Here is a 19,887-nt window from a genome sequence, read left to right on the forward strand (position 1 = left end):
AACTTCCATGTGCACTTGGAGAAAATGCATTGTCTGCTTTTTTGTATGGAGTGCACTGAGATAGCTATTAAGCAACTTTAAGAAAGATACCTCATGAAAATGGAAAAAGTCACTTTCAGTCTGAGTATGTCTTTAGCTGAAGTGAGTCTCTTGTAAGCAGCATATAGTTGGGTCTTTTTTTTTTTTAAATCTGATCAGCCACCCCATGTCTTTTGATTGGAACATTCTTTCCATTGACATTTAAAGTGATTATTGACGGATATGTACTTATTGTCATTTTGTCACTTGTTCTAGTTGGTTTCCTTTTTTCTTCTTTTAGTTTCTTTCTTTCTGGTTTGATCATTTTCTTTAGCAGTAGACTTGTATTCCTTTCTAGTTTTTGTGTATCTATTACTAAGGAGTCAATAAATATGGAACTATATCAACTTGTTTTAAGCTGATAAAAGTTAAGTTCAAGCACACTCTAAATGATCTACATTTTTTACTCTCCTTGCCTATATTGTGTATTTTTGTGTCATATTTTACATTTTCATATTTATCCCTTGACTGTTTATTGTATTTACAGTTTTTTTTTTTAATTTTTGTCTTTTATTCATTGTCCTAGCTTATTTAAGTGCTTGATCCATAACTTTAACTATATATATGACTTTACTAGTGGGAGTTTCCTCCTTTACATTATTTTTTAAATTAATTAATTTATTTTAATTGGAGGCTAATTACTTTACAATATTGTAGTGGTTTTTTTGACATGAATCAGCCATGAGTATACATGTGTTCCTCATCCTGAACCCCCCTCCCAACTCCCTCCCCATCCCATCCCTCAGGGTCATCCCAGTGCACCAGCCCTGAGTACCCTGTCTCATGCATCAAACCTGGATTGGTGATCTATTTCACATATGACAATATACATGTTTCAGTGCTATTCTTTCAAATCATCCTGCCCTAGCCTTCTCCCACAGAGTCCAAAAGTCTGTTCTTTGTATCTGTCTCTTTTGCTTTCTCGCATATAGGGTCATCATTACCATCTTTCTAAATTCCATATATATGCATTAATATAATGTGTTGTGTTTTTCTTTCTGACTTACTTCACTCTGTTTAATAGGCTCCAGTTTCATCCACCTCATTAGAACTGATTCAAATGCATTCTTTTTAATAGCTAAATAATATTCCATTGTGTATATGTACCACTGCTTTCTTATCCATTCATCTGCTGATGGACATCTAAGAAATGCTTAGAAGCATTTCTAAGTTGCTTCCATGTCCTGGCTATTGAAAACAGTTCTGCAATGAACATTGGGGTATACATGTCTCTTTCAATTCTGGTTTCCTCAGTGTGTATCACCAGCAGTGGGATTGCTGGGTTGTATGGCAGTTCTATTTCAGTTTTTTAAGGAATCTCCACACTGTTCTGCATAGTGGCAGTACTAGTTTGCATTCCCACCAACAATATACACCCTCTTCAGCATTTATTGTTTGTATACTTTTTGATAGCAGCCATTCTGACTGGTGTGAGATGGTACCTCATTGTGGTTTTGATTTGCATTTCTCTGATAATGAATGATGTTAAGCATCTTTTCATGTGTTTGTTAGCCATCTGTATGTCTTCTTTGGAGAAATGTCTGTTTAGTTCTTTGGCCCATTTTTTGATTGGGTTGTTTATTTTTCTGGAATAAACAGAGCTGCAAGACCTGCTTGTATATTTTTGAGATTAATACTTTGTCAGTTGCTTCATTTGCTATTATTTTCTCCCATTCTGAAGGCTGTCTTTTCACCTTGCTTATAGTTTCCTTCATTGCACAAAAGCTTTTAAGTTTAATTAGGTCCCATTTGTTTATTTTTGCTTTTATTTCCATTACTCTGGGAGGTGAGTCATAGAGGATCCTGCTGTGATTTATGTCAGAGAGTGTTTTGCCTATGTTTTCCTCTAGTAGTTTTATAGTTTCTGATCTTATGTTTAGATCTTTAATGCATTTTGAATTTATTTTTGTGTATTGTGTTAGAAAGTGTTCTAGTGTCATTCTTTTACAAATGGTTGACCAGTTTTCCCAGCATCACTTGTTAAAGAGATTGTCTTTTATCCATTGTATATTCTTGCCTCCTTTGTCAAAGATAAGGTGTCCATAGGTGCATGGATTTATCTCTGGGCTTTCTGTTTTGTTCCGTTGATCTATATTTCTCTCTTTGTGCCAGTACAATATTGTCTTGATGACTGTAGCTTTGTAGTATAGTCTGAAGTGAGGGAGATTGATTCCTCCAGTTCCATTCTTCTTTCTCAAGATTGCTTTAGCTATTTGAGGTTTTTTGTATTTCCATACAAATTGTGAAATTATTTGTTCTAGCTCTGTGAAAAATATGGTTGGTCGCTTGATAGGGATTGCATTGAATCTATAGATTGCTTTGGGTAGTATACTCATTTTCACTATATTGATTCTTCCAATCCAGGAACATGGTATAGTTCTCCATCTATTTGTGTCATCTTTGATTTCTTTCATCAGTGTTTTATAGTTTTCTTTATATAGGTCTTTTGTTTCTTTAGGTAGATATATTCCTAAGTATTTTATTCTTTTTGTTGCAATGGTGAATGTAATTGTTTACTTAATTTCTCTTTCTCTTTTCTCATTATTAGTGTATAGGAATGCAAGGGATTTCTGTGTGTTAATTTTACATCCTGCAACTTTACTATATTCATTGATTAGCTCTAGTAATTTTCCAGTAGTGTCTTTAGGGTTTTCTATGTAGAGGATCATGTCATCTGCAAACAGTGAGAGTTTTACTTCTTTTTCCAATTTGGATTCCTTTTTCTTTTTCTTCTCTGATTGCTGTGGCTAAAACTTCCAAAACTATGTTGAATAGTAGTGGTGAGAGTGGGCATCCTTGTCTTGTTTCTGACTTTGGGGGAAATGCTTTCAATTTTTCACCATTGAGGATAATGTTTGCTGTGGATTTATCATATATGGCTTTTATTGTGTTGAGGTATGTTCCTTCTATGCCTGCTTTCTGGAGGGTTTTTATCATAAATAGATGTTGAATTTTGTCAAAGTCTTTCTCTCCATCTTTCTCTCCATATGGTTTTTATCTTTCAATTTGTTAATGTGGTATATCACATTGATTGATTTGCGAATGTTGAAGAATCCTTGCATCCCTGGGATAAAGCCCACTTGGTCATGGTCTATAATCTTTTTAATATGTTGTTGGATTCCGTTTGCTAGAATTTTGTTAAGGATTTTTGCATCTATGTTCATCAGTGATAGTGGCCTGTAGTTTTCTTTTTCTGTGGCATCTTTGGTTTTGGTATTAGGGTGATGATGGCCTCATAGAATAAATTTGGAAGTTTACCTTCCTCTGCAATGTTCTGGAAGAGTTTGAGTAGGATAGGTGTTAGCTCTTCTCTAAAATTTTGGTAGAATTCAGCTGTGAAGCCATATGGTCCTGGGTTTTTGTTTGTTGGAGATTTCTGATTACAGTTTCAAATTCCGTGCTTGTGATGGGTCTGTTAAGATTTTCTATTTCTTCCTGGTTCAATTTTGGAAAGTTATACTTTTCTAAGAATTTGTCCATTTCTTCCAAGTTGTCCAATTTTGGGGGCATATAGTTGCTGACAGTAGTCTCTTATGATCCTTTGTATTTCTGTATTGTCTGTTGTGATCTCCCCATTTTCATTTCTAATTTTGTTGATTAGATTCTTGTCTCTTTTTTCCTTGATGAGTCTGGCTAATGGTTTGTCTATTTTATTTATCTTCTCAAAGAACCAGCTTTTAGCTTTGTTGATTTTTGCTATAGTCTCCTTTGTTTCTTTTGCATTTATTTCTGCCCTAATTCTTGTGATTTCTTTCCTTCTACTAACCCTGGGGTTCTTCATTTCTTCTTTTTCTAGCTGCTTTAGGTGTAGAGTTAGGGTATTTATTGATTTTTCTCTTGTTGCTTGAGGTAAGCTTGTATTGCTATGAACCTTCCCCTTAGCACTGCTTTTACTGAATCCCATAGGATTTGGGTTGTCGTGTTTTCATTTTCATTCGTTTCTATGCATTTTGATTTCTTCTGTGATTTGTTGGTTATTCAGAAGTGTGTTGTTTAGCCTCCATATGTTTGTATTTTTAATAGTTTTTTTTTTTTCTGTAGTTGACATCTAATCTTACTGCATTGTGATCAGAAAATATGCTTGGAATGATTTCAATTTTTTGAATTTACCAAGGCTATATTTATGGCCCAGGATGTGATCTATCCTGGAGAAGGTTCCATGTGCACTTGAGAAAAAGGTGAAATTCATTGTTTTGGGGTGAAATGTCCTATAGATATCAATTAGGTCTAACTGGTCCATTGTATCATTTAAAGTTTGTGTTTCCTTGCTAATTTTCTGTTTAGTTGATCTATCCATAGGTGTGAGTAGGGTATTAAAGTCTTCCACTATTTTTGTGTTACTGTTAATTTCCCCTTTCATACTTGTTAGCATTTGCCTTACATTGAGGTGCTCCTATGTTGGGTGTATATATATTTATAATTGTTATATCTTCTTCTTGGATTGATCCTTTGTTCATTATGTAGTGTCCTTCTTTGTCTCTTTTCATGGTCTTTATTTCAAAGTCTATTTTATCTGATATGAGTATTGCTACTCCTGCTTTCTTTTGGTCTCCATTTGTGTGAAATATCTTTTTCGAGCCCTTCACTTTCAGTCTGTATGTGTCCCTTGGTTTGAGGTGGGTCTGTTGTAGACAGCATATATAGGGGCCTTGTTTTTCTATCCATTCAGCCAGTCTTTGTCTTTTGGTTGGGGCATTCAACTCATTTACATTTAAGGTAATTATTGATAAGTATGATCCCATTGCGATTTACTCTGTTGTTTTGCGTTTGAGTTTATAAACCTTTTCTGTGTTTCCTGTCTAGAGAAATCCTTTAGCATTTGTTGAAGAGCTGGTTTGGTGGTGCTGAATTCTCTCAGCTTTTGCTTGTCTGTAAAGCTTTTGATTTCTCCTTCATATTTGAATGAGATCCTTGCTGGGTAATCTGGGTTGTAGGTTTTTCTCTCTCATCACTTTATGTATGTTCTGCTATTCCCTTTTGGCCTGAAGAGTTTCTATTGAAAGATCAGCTGTTATCCTTATGGGAATCCCCTTGTGTGTTATTTGTTGCTTTTCTCTTGCTGCCTTTAATATTTTCTATTTGTGTTTGATCTTTGTTAATTTGATTAATATGTGTCTTGGGGTGTTTTGCCTTGGGTTTATCCTGTTTGGGACTCTCTGGGTTTCTTGGACTTGGGTGGCTATTTCCTTCCCCATTTTAGGGAAGTTTTCAACTAATATCCTCAAGTATTTTCTCACAGCCTTTCTTTTTGTCTTCTTCTTCTGGGACTCCTATGTTTCAAATGTTGGGGCGTTTGACATTGTCCCAGAGGTCTCTGAGGTTGTCCTCGTTTCTTTTAATTCTTTTTTCTTTTTTCCTCTCTGCTTCATTTATTTCCACCATTCTATCTTCCACTGCACTTACTCTTTCTTCTGCCTCAGTTATTCTACTGTTGGTTCCCTCCAGAGTGTTTTTGATCTCAGTTATTGCATAATTCATTATTGATTGACTTTCTTATTTCTTCTAGGTCCTTGTTAACCATTTCTTGCATCTTCTCAATCCTTGTCTCCAGACTATTTATCTGTAATTCCATTTTGTTTTCAAGATTTTGGATCGTCTTTATTATCATTATTCTGAATTCTTTTTCAGGTCGACTCCCTATCTCCTCCTCTTTTTTTTGGTTTGATGGGCATTTATCATGTTCCTTTACCTGCTGCATATTTCTCTGCCTTTTCATCTTGTTTAGATTGCTGTGTTTGCGTGGCCTTTCTGTATGCTGGAATTTTGTGGTTCCTCTTTACTGTGGAGGTTCCTCTCTGTGGATGGGGTTGGATAAGTGGCTTGTCAAGGTTTCCTGGTTAGGAAAGCTTGTGTCAGTGTTCTGGTGAGTGGAGCTGAATCACCTCTCTCTGGAGTGCAATGAAGTGTCCAGTAGTATGTTTTGAGGTGTCTATAAGTTTGGTGTGACTTTTGGCCGCATGTATTTTAATGCTCAGGATTATGTTCCTGCATTGTTGGAGAATCAGCTTGGTATGTCTTGCTCTGAAACTTTTTGGCTCAGATGGAGCTTGGTTTCAGTGTAGGTATGGAGGCTTTTGGATGAGCTCTTGTCGATGAATATTCCCTGGAGTCAGGAGTTTTCTGGTGTTCTCAAGTTTTGGATTTAAGCCTCCTGCCTCTGGCTTTCAGTCTTATTCTTAAAGTAGCCTCAAGACTTTTCCATCCATATAGCACCAATGATAAAACATCTAGGTTAATGGTGAAAGGACTCTCCACAGTGAGGGACACCCAGAGAGGTTCACGGAGTTACATGGAGAAAAGAAGAAGGAGGAGGGAGATAGAAGTGATCAGGAGGAGAAGAGGGGGAGTCAAAAGGAAAAAGACAGATCTAGCCAGTAATCAGTTCCCTATGTGTTCTCCACACCCTGGAACACTCAAAGAGATTCACAGAGGTGGGTAGAGAAGAGAAGGGGGAGGGAGGAGATAGAGGTGACCTGGGGGAGAAAAGGGAGAGTCAAAAAGGGGAGAGAGCAATCAAGCCAGTAATCACACTCCTAAGTAAAAATGGGTACTGAAGATTGGATTCTTAAAGGTACAAAATTGATAACAAAAACCAGAAAGCAAAGATTAAAAATCTAGAGTAGAGGTTAGACTCTCAAAAAAATACAATATTAAAGAAACAAAACAAAATCACAAAAATTATTATTTATATATATATATATATATATATATGAAATTTGCTTTAAAAATAGGTTCTTTTTTTGCAAGGTAATAGTAGGTTATAGATTGGAGAAGGAAATGGCAACCCACTCCAGTGTTCTTGCCTGGAGAATCCCAGGGACTGGGGAGCCTGGTGGGCTGCCGTCTATGGGGTCACACAGAGTCAGACGCGACTGAAGTGACTTAGCAGCAGCAGTAGGTTATAGAAATGAAAATTAAAGGAGTAATAAAAGAAGTTAATTTTCTTTAATTTAAAAATGATCATAGTAAAATATATCTAGGAATTTCTTTGGAGCTGTTGAGGGCAGTGTGGGGTCAGTTCAGTTTCAAATAGTTCCTTGTTCCAGCTTATATTTCTTCTCAAGGTCTATAGGCCCCTTCCAATGTAGTCAGTACTAACTACAGGGTTTTAATTTGTTGCACCTGTCACTTCCATAGCAGTTCCCTCTTCTTTGTTTATTTTGGCTTTCTCTGCTTGCAAATCTCTTCAGTGTCTAATTTCCACCCAAGGAGGCGAAAGTGGTCATTTATTTAGGCTAATTTGTTCAGTAGTGCTGTGGGGAGGGAGGAACACTGCGAACAAATATCACTGGCATTTGTGGGGAGTGTTTGAGGTGTGTAGGCCACACTGGGTTTGCCCACACTCACAGTGTGTGTGCTTTCCCAGTCTACACTCCTCAGGCTCCAGGTTGCTCTGCAGAGGAACTGTCTAAAGAAGGCCCTGGGTTGCATGCACTTCCCAGTCTAAGCCACTCAGGTTCAGGTTCTTGGTTACTCCACAAAGGCACAGAGTCGGTTGAGCCTACGTTTGTGCCCTTCCCAGGTCAGAGCAGCTCAGGTGACCAGGTGCTTGGCGAGCGCACTCTCCCATCTAGGCAGTGCATCTTATCACCTCCCAGTCCCAGCCCCTCGATTTCCTGGGTGCGCAGTGTGAGCGCTGTCTCAGGTGTGCTGTGTCTCCTCTGGGGGCTGATCTCAGGCTGCAACCCTCCTGGTGGATGTCAACCATCCATGATCCCAGGAAGATTTGCTTAGTAACTGGGAGCCTGCTCACAGTTTGTTGGAGGATATCGTCTCTGGGGCCAAGATTGCCCCTTGCCTTTTGGCTCTGGCTGTCGCCTGCCTGCTTCTCTGCCTCTGGCCTGCAAATCTTCTGCTTAAAAAATCAGCTGATAGCCTTATGGGGGTTCCCTTACATTTGACTCTTTGTTTTCTCTTGCTGTATTTCAAATTATCTCTCTAACTTTCACCATTTTAATTGGTATGGGTCTCTTGGGTTCATCCTGTTTGGAACTCTTTGCTTTCTGGATCTGGATATCTGTTTTCTTCTTTACAGCCATGATTTCATTAAATACATTTTACCATCTTTCTCTCTCTCTTCTCTTTCTGGGCCCTTATATTGTGAATGTCAATATGTTTGATTTTGTCTCAGAGTTTCCTTAAACTGTTCTCTTTTTTAATTTGAGTTTCTTTTTGATCTTCTGATTGGGTGGTTTCCATTATACTGTCTTCTATATCACTTATGTATTCTGTATTCTAATATGCTGTTATTTTCTTCTCTCATGTTTTTAATTTCCATTATATTTTTCAGCTCTGACTAGTTCTTTTATTTTCTAGATTCTTATTAAATTTTTAATTCTATTCTATTTTTTCTGTACTTCAGTTATCTGTCTTGTTACTAATGCTTTGAAATCTTTATCCAGTAAATTATTTCTATTTATTTAGGTATTTTTTCATGGTTTTTTCTTTTTCTTAAAATTTTAAGCAAAGTTCTCTGTCTTCTCATTTTGCTTAACTTTCTCTATCTCTGTACAATTAGGTGAAACAGTTACTTATTCCAATCTTGAAAGAATGTTCTTATGTGGGAGCATCCCTAAACATTCTATATGTGCCTAGTGGCTTTCATGGGAGAGCTACATCCAAAAGTAAGCATGGATCATGTCTTTCCCCAGGGTTTGCTAATAGCTATAACCTTAGTGGCAGGTGGGATTGGAGATAGAGGGGATAAGGCCAGAACCAGTTGTGAGCTAGGGCTTCTCCTAGGCTCAGTGGCTGTCACCTCCCTATGTGAATGCAGTAAGATCCCAAGATGCTAGAGAAGAAGCCCTGAGGGTCAGTTCTGGGCTGGTTCTGTTCCCTCTGAGTGTGTGCTTTCCTCATCCCAGCAGTGGTAACTTTATCCCAGAAAGGAGCAGCACTGGAGCAAAATGGGCCATACTGGGTACTTGGCATGGGTCTGGGCATATACTGAAGTAGTTCTGGCATGCCAGTCAGAACTCCAAATCAGTCCTGATCTGCCAATGCTAGGAATGGCCACCCTCACCCTGTTCAGGTCCTATCCAGCTCCATCCCCCTTGATTGTACATTTTCTTCTTTGGAAACAGCAGCCTTTGCCCTAGACGACTGTTTACAACCTTGGTTGTATAAGAGTCTTTCTACCAGTCTCCAGTCTGTCTTCAGTGAGAATTTCTCCACCTCCAAATAGATATATTTGTGATGTCATTGTGTGGAGACCTGAGCTCAACAACCTCTTTACTCTGTCACCTTTATTTCCCCATCTTATTTGAATAACTAGCTAAAAACAGTACTAAGTGCTACCCCAAGCACTTCTCTATCCCATCTTTCAACACCATGATTGCCTATGGGACCCATTTATGTAAGAATTCTAGTACTTTCCCCACCAACTTCAGCAGAAAACTCTTAGTCCTTGTAAAGTCACCTAGGTGATATGTGACTTACATATCAGTCAGTTCAGTTCAGCTCAGTCACTCAGTCATGTCTGACTCTTTGCAGCCCCATGGACTGTAGCACTCCAGGCCTCCCTGTCCATCACCAACTCCTGGCATTTACTCAAACTCATGTCCATTGAGTTGGTGATGACATCCAGCCATCTCATCCTCTGTCATCCACCTTCAGTCTTTCCCAGCATTCAGATCAGTCAGTTCTTTGCATCAGGTGGCCAAAGTTTTGGAGTTTCAGCTTCAGCATCAGTCCTTCCAATGAATATTTAGGAAAGATTTCCTTTAGGATTGACTTACATATAAAGACATTAAAAAAACTGGTTCCAGTAGGTTACCCATTGATCGTGGATGGAGGATCTTAATTTAGTTAAATCTTTATTAAATGAGATACTTGGGGAGCAATAAACTGAATGTAAAGGCATTGTTTGCAACCATGTAAAAGTCATATGTTTTATATGGTGGTGGTTTAGTCACTAAGTCATATCTGACTCTTGCAACCCCATGGACTGTAGCCTGCCAGGCTCCTCTGTCCATGGGATTCTCCAGGCAAAAATACTGGAGTAGGTTGCCATTTCCTTCTCCAGGGAATCTTCCCAACCCAGGAATTGAACCTAGGTCTCCTGCATTGCAGGTAGATTTTTACCAACTGAGCTATGAAGGAAGCCAAATGTTTTATATAGTGATGTGATTAATGTGCTTTTTTTGGTGAAGAGGTTGTTACTTTTTGTTTTCCTTAGTACTCAGTAGAATACAGAGAGTGTAAAACCAAAGCACTGCAGGGTTTTGTTGTTGTTGTTGTTTTTCTTCATTTCAAGGGTAACTTTCAAACAAAGTACATAGATTCATTTTACCCTTGAGTTTTATTTCCTGTGGTTTCATGAAACAATTAACACCAAGATTCGGTTTGGAGAAATGTTGACAACCCAGGAACTACCTTTTTATTTTTCTGATGTATAAAGAACTAAATGAGGGATAAAATAAAGAGAGATTAAGGATGAGTAGAATTTTCTCCATAGGAACCACAAGCGCTCCAAATGGTCACTATGCAGTGTTCAGGAACATTGCCAGGTCTGCTATTCTTCACAGTTTGCCCAAAGGAGAATACTCATCTCCTCATTTGCTTCATCTATTTGCATAGGCACATTCTTAGTGCTAATAAATATGAATACTGATAATAGGAGCTCCAATTTTCATTTGAGCCTGGATCTTAGTGTCCAAGTTTTACCTATTGTTAACATTTTTCTTTCCAAAAATAAATGCTTTCTGATTTTATGACATGATGGCAAGCATCTTCAAAACAGCTACCTTCCTTTATACATATCTGTACTACCTGCAGTGCTTACCAAGTGTCTTTGAATATTAAATTAATTGCTAACCAAATGATCTTATTGTGTCAAATTTGAAATTCGTGGACTTTGCTTCCATTTTTTCCTGAAGTTCTTGCGTGTGTGAGTTTATGTGTATATTTCTGTGTGTACTCAATACCCAGATGATGAGTATGTTAAGTATCTTCCATTTGACCTTCCTGATCCAATTTCCACTCTTCTCCAAAATGCTTTCTGTTCCCAAGGGCTGCCTATTTGAATTACATCACCCTGCTCCTTCTGTGTCCCCATTAGCATCTATTGGGTTTATCTAATGGAGATCCTCAGCAGGAGGTAGAAGACTGATCCTGGGGATTCACATGGGGACAGCTGAAGTAAGAATAGATGTATGTGAGGAGGGATAATTAGGTCTCAGAGTGCTTTGGGAAAAGAAGAAAATACCTCACCACTGGTTATTGCTGTTGAAATATCTTGTGAAATTTTTAAAGATAACAACAGTGAGATTATCTGCTTGACCTTTGCATATGGATATATAAAGCAGAGGTCAATCAATCAATGAATGAGTGTCAAATTCCTGTCCACTCTGGGTGTACCACCATGTTGAGCTGAAGTTCTAGGAAGAAAACTGAAGCAGATTCTTCCCCATACTAAAGTTTCTTGGAGGTGTTAGTGAAACCCATAGAACTTGTTAAGCAAGCATTTCCCAATATTAAATATACTATCCAGAGACTTTTAGAAAATTAATCTTGTACATGTGTCCTCTGGGGATATTTTTTCTGTCGTCAATCAAATGAAAGTTTATATTTAGGTTTTAGGGATCATATAATAAAAAATATTCAAACAAACCCGAAGAGTATATATAGTAACAATAAAAATATTAAGGTCAAGGAAGAGCTTATATACAATTCAGAAAAAAGTAACAAAATCCAACAAGTTAGCTCAAGGATTTTCTTCTGTAAAACAAATCAGAGATAAGACAAGACCAAGGGCATTCAGAAGCAGAAGTTTTGTGGTAATGGTGATAAGGAGAATAGTTGAAGATTTTATGAATTGGCTAAAGATCCCTAATCCTTAAGACCCATGAGTTGAGCACAAGGCTGGAAAATACACTGAAAGAATTTGTATACTCTAATTACATAATAGCATTCCACATACAGAAGGTGCCCAATACATATATAGTAGATGTTTGTTAAATATAAAAAATGCTAAATTTGCCTGAATGAGGTTTAAATGGTCAGTGCCTGGCAGCAGAATGAGTTATCCCATTACGATCTCTCCAAGGTGAGTTCCGATTTTCTACTACTAATAGTTCTAGGTGAGAATGTGCTATTATTCAGATCAAGATGGATTACAGGACCTAGTGATTTTCTCAGTGTGCCAAGAATCTGGCAGATTAGTTCTGCACATTAAGGATTTGTATTTGTATCAAGGATTTGTATTTGCATCACTTAAAACTTCTTCTGCCATGCTGTAAAACTAGAAAAAAATACACATCGCCCCTCAGTATGTCAGTTCCCACTAGGTTAGTATCAGAGAAAAGAGAGTAAGAATGATAAGACAGAAATCAGGATGGAGGGGGAAGAGAAGAAATCAGTTCATCCTGCTTTAAAGATTTCTTTTAACATTTAATTTCCTTCTTACCTGCAGGCAGTTTTCTAAAGGTGCACATTTAACTTCTAGGTTAAATATGAAACTTGAAACCATAGGCGCTGTGGCATAAATTAAATAAGGGGAGAATAGAGAGTGATTTGTTTTTCTCCTGGAATAAAACCCCAGTACTCCTCCAGGGTTGTGTGAAAGGCTGAGGAATCTGTGGTATAAATACTTTAATTAGCTGACAGCTTGTGGGATGAATTACATCTGATCTCTGTTCATGATGCTTGTATAATAAAGGACTTAATTGTTTCATTTTTTACAGTATAATGGATGGATGGAAGAGGATGATAATTTGAGAATTTATTCATTTAAAGCAGTGATTGCAATATTGTTCTGAAAAGTAGAATATAACATGTAGAAGGTTATAGAGAAAGTAAGTAGGCGTCTTCAGCTTCTGGAGACTGCACCTTTGCCCTCTGGCTGGTTGGGTAGCTGACCATCAAATAGCTCTATAACTTTTGTCTTTTGCCATCAAGAATCAGAGAAGGCAATGGCACCCCACTCCAGTACTCTTGCCTGGAAAATCCCATGGACGGAGGAGCCTGGTAGATTGCAGTCCATGGGGTCGCTAAGAGTTGGACATGATTCAGTGACTTCACTTTCACTTTTCACTTTCATGCATTGGAGAAGGAAATGGCAACCCACTCCAGTGTTCTTGCCTGGAGAATCCCAGGGACGGTGGAGCCTGGTGAGCTGCCGTCTTTGGGGTCGCACGGAGTCAGACATGACTGAAGCGACTTAGCAGCAGCAGCAGCCATCAAGAATGTAACAGCCCCTTAAAAAAAAGTTGTTTATTTGTAATTGGAGGATAACTGTGTTACAATATTGTGTTGGTTTCTGCCATACATCAAATGATTCAGCCACAGGTATACATGTCCCCTCTCTCTTGAGCCTCCCTCCCCTATCCCACCCTTCTAGGTTGTCACAGAGCCCCAGATTTGAGCTTCTTGAGTCATAAGGAAATTTCCACTGGCTATCTAATTTTACATATGGTAATAGCCTCTTAAATGGTCTCTGCCTTGGGTTTTATCTTCTTCCATCCTCCACTCTACAGCCAGAGTGTTCCACCAGTGATGGTACTGTGTCTGGGCTTTTCTCTATTTGATAATTATTCAGCGCTGCCCTGTAAGGTAAACTACAAGATTTTTAACACGGACTTGAAATGCCTGAGCCTGCTCTAAGTGGCTTCCTCCCCTCCCTCTGTCTTGCGCATTATGCCTCAGTAGCACCCAATTACTGAAAAGTCCTTGATAAAATCACATTTTTTCTCTCTGAATTTCTGCTTATGCCATCTCATCTACAGGCGATGCTCTTTTACTCTCTCTAGATCTCTCTTCCCCAACTGTTATATTGATCTTTTAAGAAGACTCAGTCATTACCTCTTCTGACCATCCCACCTTCTTCCTAGCTACATGAACTGCCCCTCATTAATGCCTCCAAATGATCCTGTAAGTAGTCTGTCAAAGCATTTCTCCCACTTTATTACAAGTGTTTATGAAAAATATCCCATTAAATGGTGAGTTACTTAAAATTAGGTCCCTTGTTATATTCACCTGTGTGTCCCCAGCTTCGAGTACAGGACAGAACAGGTGTTCATTAAATGTTCATTCAATGAATAAATGAATGAAAATGTGTTTTACTCCATTTGTTCAACAGTATTATAGTAAAAGTAACATTTTACCAAATATTAAGTGAGTTTTGAATAAATCACATATACACAACTAACATTTGTAGAGTGAAATGCCACAAAAATTAAATTGCTGAGGAAGAAACCTGGACATATATGCTGTCCAATGTAAGCGATACATTTAACATTTCACTTGATTGTTGCAGTTTAGTCACTCAGTCCTATCTGACTCTTTGCGACCCCATGGACTGCAGCATGCCAGGCCTCCCTGTCCATCACCAACTCCCGGAGTTTACTCCAACTCATGTCTATTGAGTCGATGATGGCATCAAGCCATCTCATACTCTGTCGTCCCCTTCTCCTGCCGCTTTCAATCTTTCCCAGCATGAGGGTCTTTTCAAATGTGTCAGTTCTTTGCATCAGGTGGCCAAAGTATTGGAGTAACAGCTTCAGCATCAGTCCTTCCAATGAATATTCAGGACTGACTTCCTTTAGGATGGACTGGTTGGATCTCTTTGGAGTCCAAGGGACTCTCAAGAGTCTTCTCCTATACCAAGTACAAAAGCATTATTCTTCGACACTCAGCTTTCTTTATAGGCCAACTCTCACATCCATATATGACTACTGGAAAAACTATAGCCTTGACTAGATGGACCTTTGTTGGCAAAGTAATGTCTCTGCTTTTTAACAACCTGTATAGGTTGGTCATAACTTTGCTTCCAAGGAGTAAGCAATTTTAATTTCATGGCTGCAATCACCATCTGTAGTGATTTTGGAGCCCCAAAAAATAAAGTCTGACACTGTTTCCACTGTTTCCCCATCTATTTCCCATGAAGTGATGGGACCAGATGCCATGATCTTAGTTTTCTGAATGTTGAGCTTTAAGTCAACTTTTTCTCTCTCCTCTTTCACTTTCATCAAGAGGCTCTTTAGTTCTTCTTCACTTTCTGCCATAAGGGTGGTGTCATCTGCATATTTGAGGTTATTGATATTTCTCCCAGCAATCTTGATTCCAGCTTGCACTTCTTCCAGCCCAGCATTTCTCATGATGTACTCTGCATAGAAGTTAAATAAGCAGGGTGACAATATACAGCCTTGGTGTACATACTCCTTTCCTGATTTGGAACCAGTCTGTAGTTTCATGTCCAGTTCTAACTGTTGCATCTTGACCTGCATACAAATTTCTAAAGAGGCAGGTCCAGTGATCTGATATTCCCATGTCTTAAAGAATTTTCCAGAGATTTTTGTGATCCACAGTGTTAAAGGCTCTGGCATAGTCAATAAAGCAGAAATAGATGTTTTTCTGGAACTCTCTTGCTTTTTTGATGATCCAGCAGATGTTGGCAATTTGATCTCTGGTTCCTCTACCTTTTCTAAATCCAGCTTCAACATCTGGAAGTTAATGGTTCACTGTTTAAGCCTGGCTTGGAGAATTTTAAGGATTACTTTGCTAGCATGTGAGATAAGTGCAATTGTGTGGTAGTTTGAACATTCATTGGCATTGCCTTTCTTTTGGACTAGAATGAAAACTGACCTTTTCCAGTCCTGTGGCCACTGCTAAGTTTTCTGAATTTGCTGGCATATTGAGTGCAGCACTTTCACAGCATCACCTTTTAGGATTTGAGATAGCTCAACTAGAATTCCATCACCTTCACTAGCTTTGTTTGTAGTAATGCTTCCATAGGCCCACTTGACCTCACACTCCAGGATGTCTGGTTCTAAATGAGTGATCACAGTATTGTGGTTATCTTGTGGTTATACAAGAAGGTCATTAAGACCTTCTTGTATAGTTCTTCTGTGTATTCTTGCTACCTCTTCTTAATATCTTCTGCTTCTATTAGGTCCATACCATTTGTGTCCTTTATTGTGCCCATCTTTGCATGAAATATTTCCTTGCTATCTCTAATTTTCTTGAAGAGATCTTTAGTCTTTCCCGTTCTATTGTTTTCCTCTATTTCTTTGCACTGATCACACTTTCTTATCTCTCCTTGTTATCCTTTGGAACTCTGCATTCAAATGGGTATATCTCTCCTTTCCTCCTTTGCATCTGGCTTCTCTTCATTTCATAGCTGTTTGTAAGGCCTCCTCAGACAGCCAGTTTGCTTTTTGCATTTCTTTTTCTTGGGGATGGTCTTGATCCCTGTTTCTTGTACAATGTCACGAACCTCCATCCATAGTTCTTCAGGCACTGTGTCTATCAGATATAATCCCTTGAGTCTTCTATTGTATAGTCGCAAGTGATTTGATTTAGGTCATACCTGAATGGTCTAGTGGTTTTCCCTACTTTCTTCAATCTCAGTCTGAATTTGGCAATAAGGAGCTCATGATCTGAGCCACATTCAGCTCCCAGTCTTGTTTTTGCTGACCGTACACAGCTTCTCCATCTTTCAGTTCAGTTTAGTTCAGTCGCTCATTCGTGTCCGACTCTTTGCAACACCATGAATCGCAGCACGCCAGGCCGCCCTGTCCATCACCAATTCCCATAGTTCACTCAGACTCACGTCCATTGAGTCAGTGATGCCATCCAGCCATCTCATCCTCTGTCGTCCCCTTCTTCTCCTGCCCCCAATCCCTCCCAGCATCAGAGTCTTTTCCAATGAATCAACTCTTCGCATGAGGTGGCCAAAGTACTGGAGCTTCAGCTTTAGCATCATTCCTTCCAAAGAAATCCCAGGGCTGATCTCCTTCAGAATGGACTGGTTGGATCTCCTTGCAGTCCAAGGGACTCTCAAGAGTCTTCTCCAACACCACAGTTCAAAAGCATCAATTCTTCAGCACTCAACCTTCTCATGATGTACTCTGCATATAAGTTAAATAAGCAGGGTGACAATATACAGCCTTGACGTACTCCTTTTCCTATCTGGAACCAGTCTGTTGTTCCATGTCCAGTTCTAACTGTTGCTTCCTGACCTGCATACAGATTTCTCAAGAGGCAGGTCAGGTGGTCTGGTATTCCCATCTCTTTCAGAATTTCCCACAGTTTATTGTGATCCATACAGTCAAAGGCTTTGGCATAGTCAATAAAGCAGAAATAGATGTTTTTCTGGAACTCTCTTGCTTTTTCCATGATCCAGCAGGTGTTGGCAATTTGATCTCTGGCTCCTCTGTCTTTTCTAAAACCAGCTTGAACATCTGGAAGTTCATGGTTCACATATTGCTGAAGCCTGGCTTGGAGAATTTTGAGCATTACTTTTTTAGCTGAATATAATCAATCTGATTTCAGTATTGACCATCTGGTGATGTTCATGTGTAGAGTCTTCTCTTGTGTTGCTGGAAAAGGGTGTTTGTTCTGACCAGTGCATTCTCTAGGCAAAACTCTGTTAGCCTTTGCCCTGCTTCATTCTGTATTCCAAGGCCAAATTTTCCCATAACTCCAGGAATTTCTTGACTTCCTACTTTTGTAATCTAGTCCCCTATAATGAAAAGCACATCTTTTTTGGGTGTTAGTTCTAGAAGGTCTTGTAGGTCTTCATAGAACCATTCAACTTCAGCTTCTTCAGCATTTTTGGTCAGGGCATAGACTTGGATTACTGTGATATTGAATGGTTTGCCTTGGGAACAAACAGAGATCATTCTGTCATTTTTGAGATTGCACCCAAGAACTGCATTTTGGACTCTTTTGTTCACTATGAGGGCTACTCCATTTCTTCTAAGGTATTCTTGCCCACAGTAGTAGATATAATGGTCATCTGAGTTAAATTTACTCATTCCAGTCCATTTTAGTTCATGAATTCCTAAAATGTCGATGTTCTCTCTTGCCATCTCCTGTTTGACCACTTCCAATTAGCCTTGATTCATGGACCTAACATTCCAGATTCCTATGCAGTATTGCTCTTTATAGCATCGAACTTTACTTCTATCAGCAGTCACATCCACAACTGGGTATTTTTTTGCTTTGACTCTGTCTCTTCATTCTATCTGGAGTTATTTCTCCACCCTTCTCCAGAAGCATATGGGGCACCTAGGAACCTGGGGAGTTCATCTTTCAGTGTTCTCTCTTTTTGCTTTTTCATACTGTTCATGGGGTTCAAGGCAAGAATACTGAAGTGCTTTGCCATTCCCTTCTCCAGTGGACCACGTTTTGTCATAACTCTCCACAATGACCCATCTGTCTTGAGTGGCCCTACAGGGCATGGCTCATAGTTTTATTGAGTTAGACAAGACTCTGGTCCATGTGATCAGATTGGTTAGTTTTCTGTGACTGTGGTTTTCAGTTTGTCTGCCCTCTGATGGAGAAGGATAAGAGGCTTATGGAAGCTTCCTTATGGGAGAGATTGACTGAGGGGAAACTGGTTCTTGTTCTGATGGGCAGGGCCATGCTTAGTAAATCTTTAATCCAATTTTCTGTTGAAGGGTCGGGCTGTGTTCCCTCCCTGTTATTTGACCTGAAGCCAAACTATGGTGGAGGTAATGAAGATAATGGTGACCTCCTTCAAAGGTCCCATGGGTACACTGCTACACTCAGTGCCCCCAAACCTGCAGGAGGCCACCCCCGACCCATGCATGCCTCTGCCAGAGACTCCTGTACACTCATGGGCAAGTCTGGGTCAGTAACTATAGATGTCATAAAAAAAAATAAATAAATAAAAAACCCTCTTTGTCCTACCTATATTATGATTTAGAGAATCTAGTGACTTATCTAGTCACATTTAAAGAGGAGGAAGATGTCTTGCACAAACAGATCTGACTCTCATACTGAGCCTCTCAAGCACCATTATACATCTAGATCCTTGTATTGTAAATAATATTGCTGTGAATATTGGGGAGTATGTATCTTTTTGAATTACAATTGGATGGATCCATAGGGTATTATAATTACTGAAATAAATCAGGCAAAGACAAAAGGTGTATGCAATAATATATGTGGAATCTAAAAAAAAAAAAAAAATTGCAAATATAACAAAAGATAAGACTCATAGATATAGGTTGTCTGGTTCCAGACTAACTTACCTGCCTCCTGAGAAACCTGCATGCAGGTCCAGAAGCAACAGTTAGAACTGAACATGGAACAACAGACTGGTTCCAAAATGGGAAAGGGGTACATCAAGGCTGAATCCTGTCACTCTGCTTATTTTACTTATATGCAGAGTACATCATGTGAAATGCCAGGCTGAATGAAGCACAAGCTGGAATAAAGATTGTTGGGAGAAATAGCAGTAACCTCAGATATGCAGATAACACCACCTTTATGGCAGAAAGTGAAGAAGAACTAAAGAGACTCTTGATGAACGTAAAAGAGGGGAATGACAAAGCTGGCTTAAAACTCAACACTCAAAAAATGAAGATCATGGCATCCAGTCCCACCACTTCATGGCATATAGATAGGGAAAGAATAGAAACAGTGACAGACTTTATTTTCTTGGGTTCCAAAATCACTGCAGATAGTGACTGCAGTCAAGAAGTTAAAATTTGCTTGTCCCTTTGAAGAAAAGCAATGACACACCTAGACAGCATATTAAAAAGCAGAGACATTACTTTGCTGACAAGGTCCATCTAGTCAAAGCTATGGTTTTTCCAGTAGTCATGTATGGATGTGAGAGTTGGATCATAAAGCTGAGCGCCAAAGAATTGATGCTTTTGAACTATGGTGTTGGAGAAGACTCTTGAGAGTCCCTTGGACTGCAAGGAGATCCAACCAGTCAATCCTAAAGGAAATCAGTCCTGGGTATTCCTTGGAAGGACTGATGCTAAAGCTGAAGCTCCAATATTTTGGCCACCTGATGCCAAGAGCAGACTCACTAGAAAAGACATTGATGTTGTG

The sequence above is a fragment of the Bos javanicus genome, chromosome 10 (genome assembly GCF_032452875.1).
Source record: "Bos javanicus breed banteng chromosome 10, ARS-OSU_banteng_1.0, whole genome shotgun sequence".
Lineage (NCBI taxonomy): Eukaryota > Metazoa > Chordata > Mammalia > Artiodactyla > Bovidae > Bos > Bos javanicus.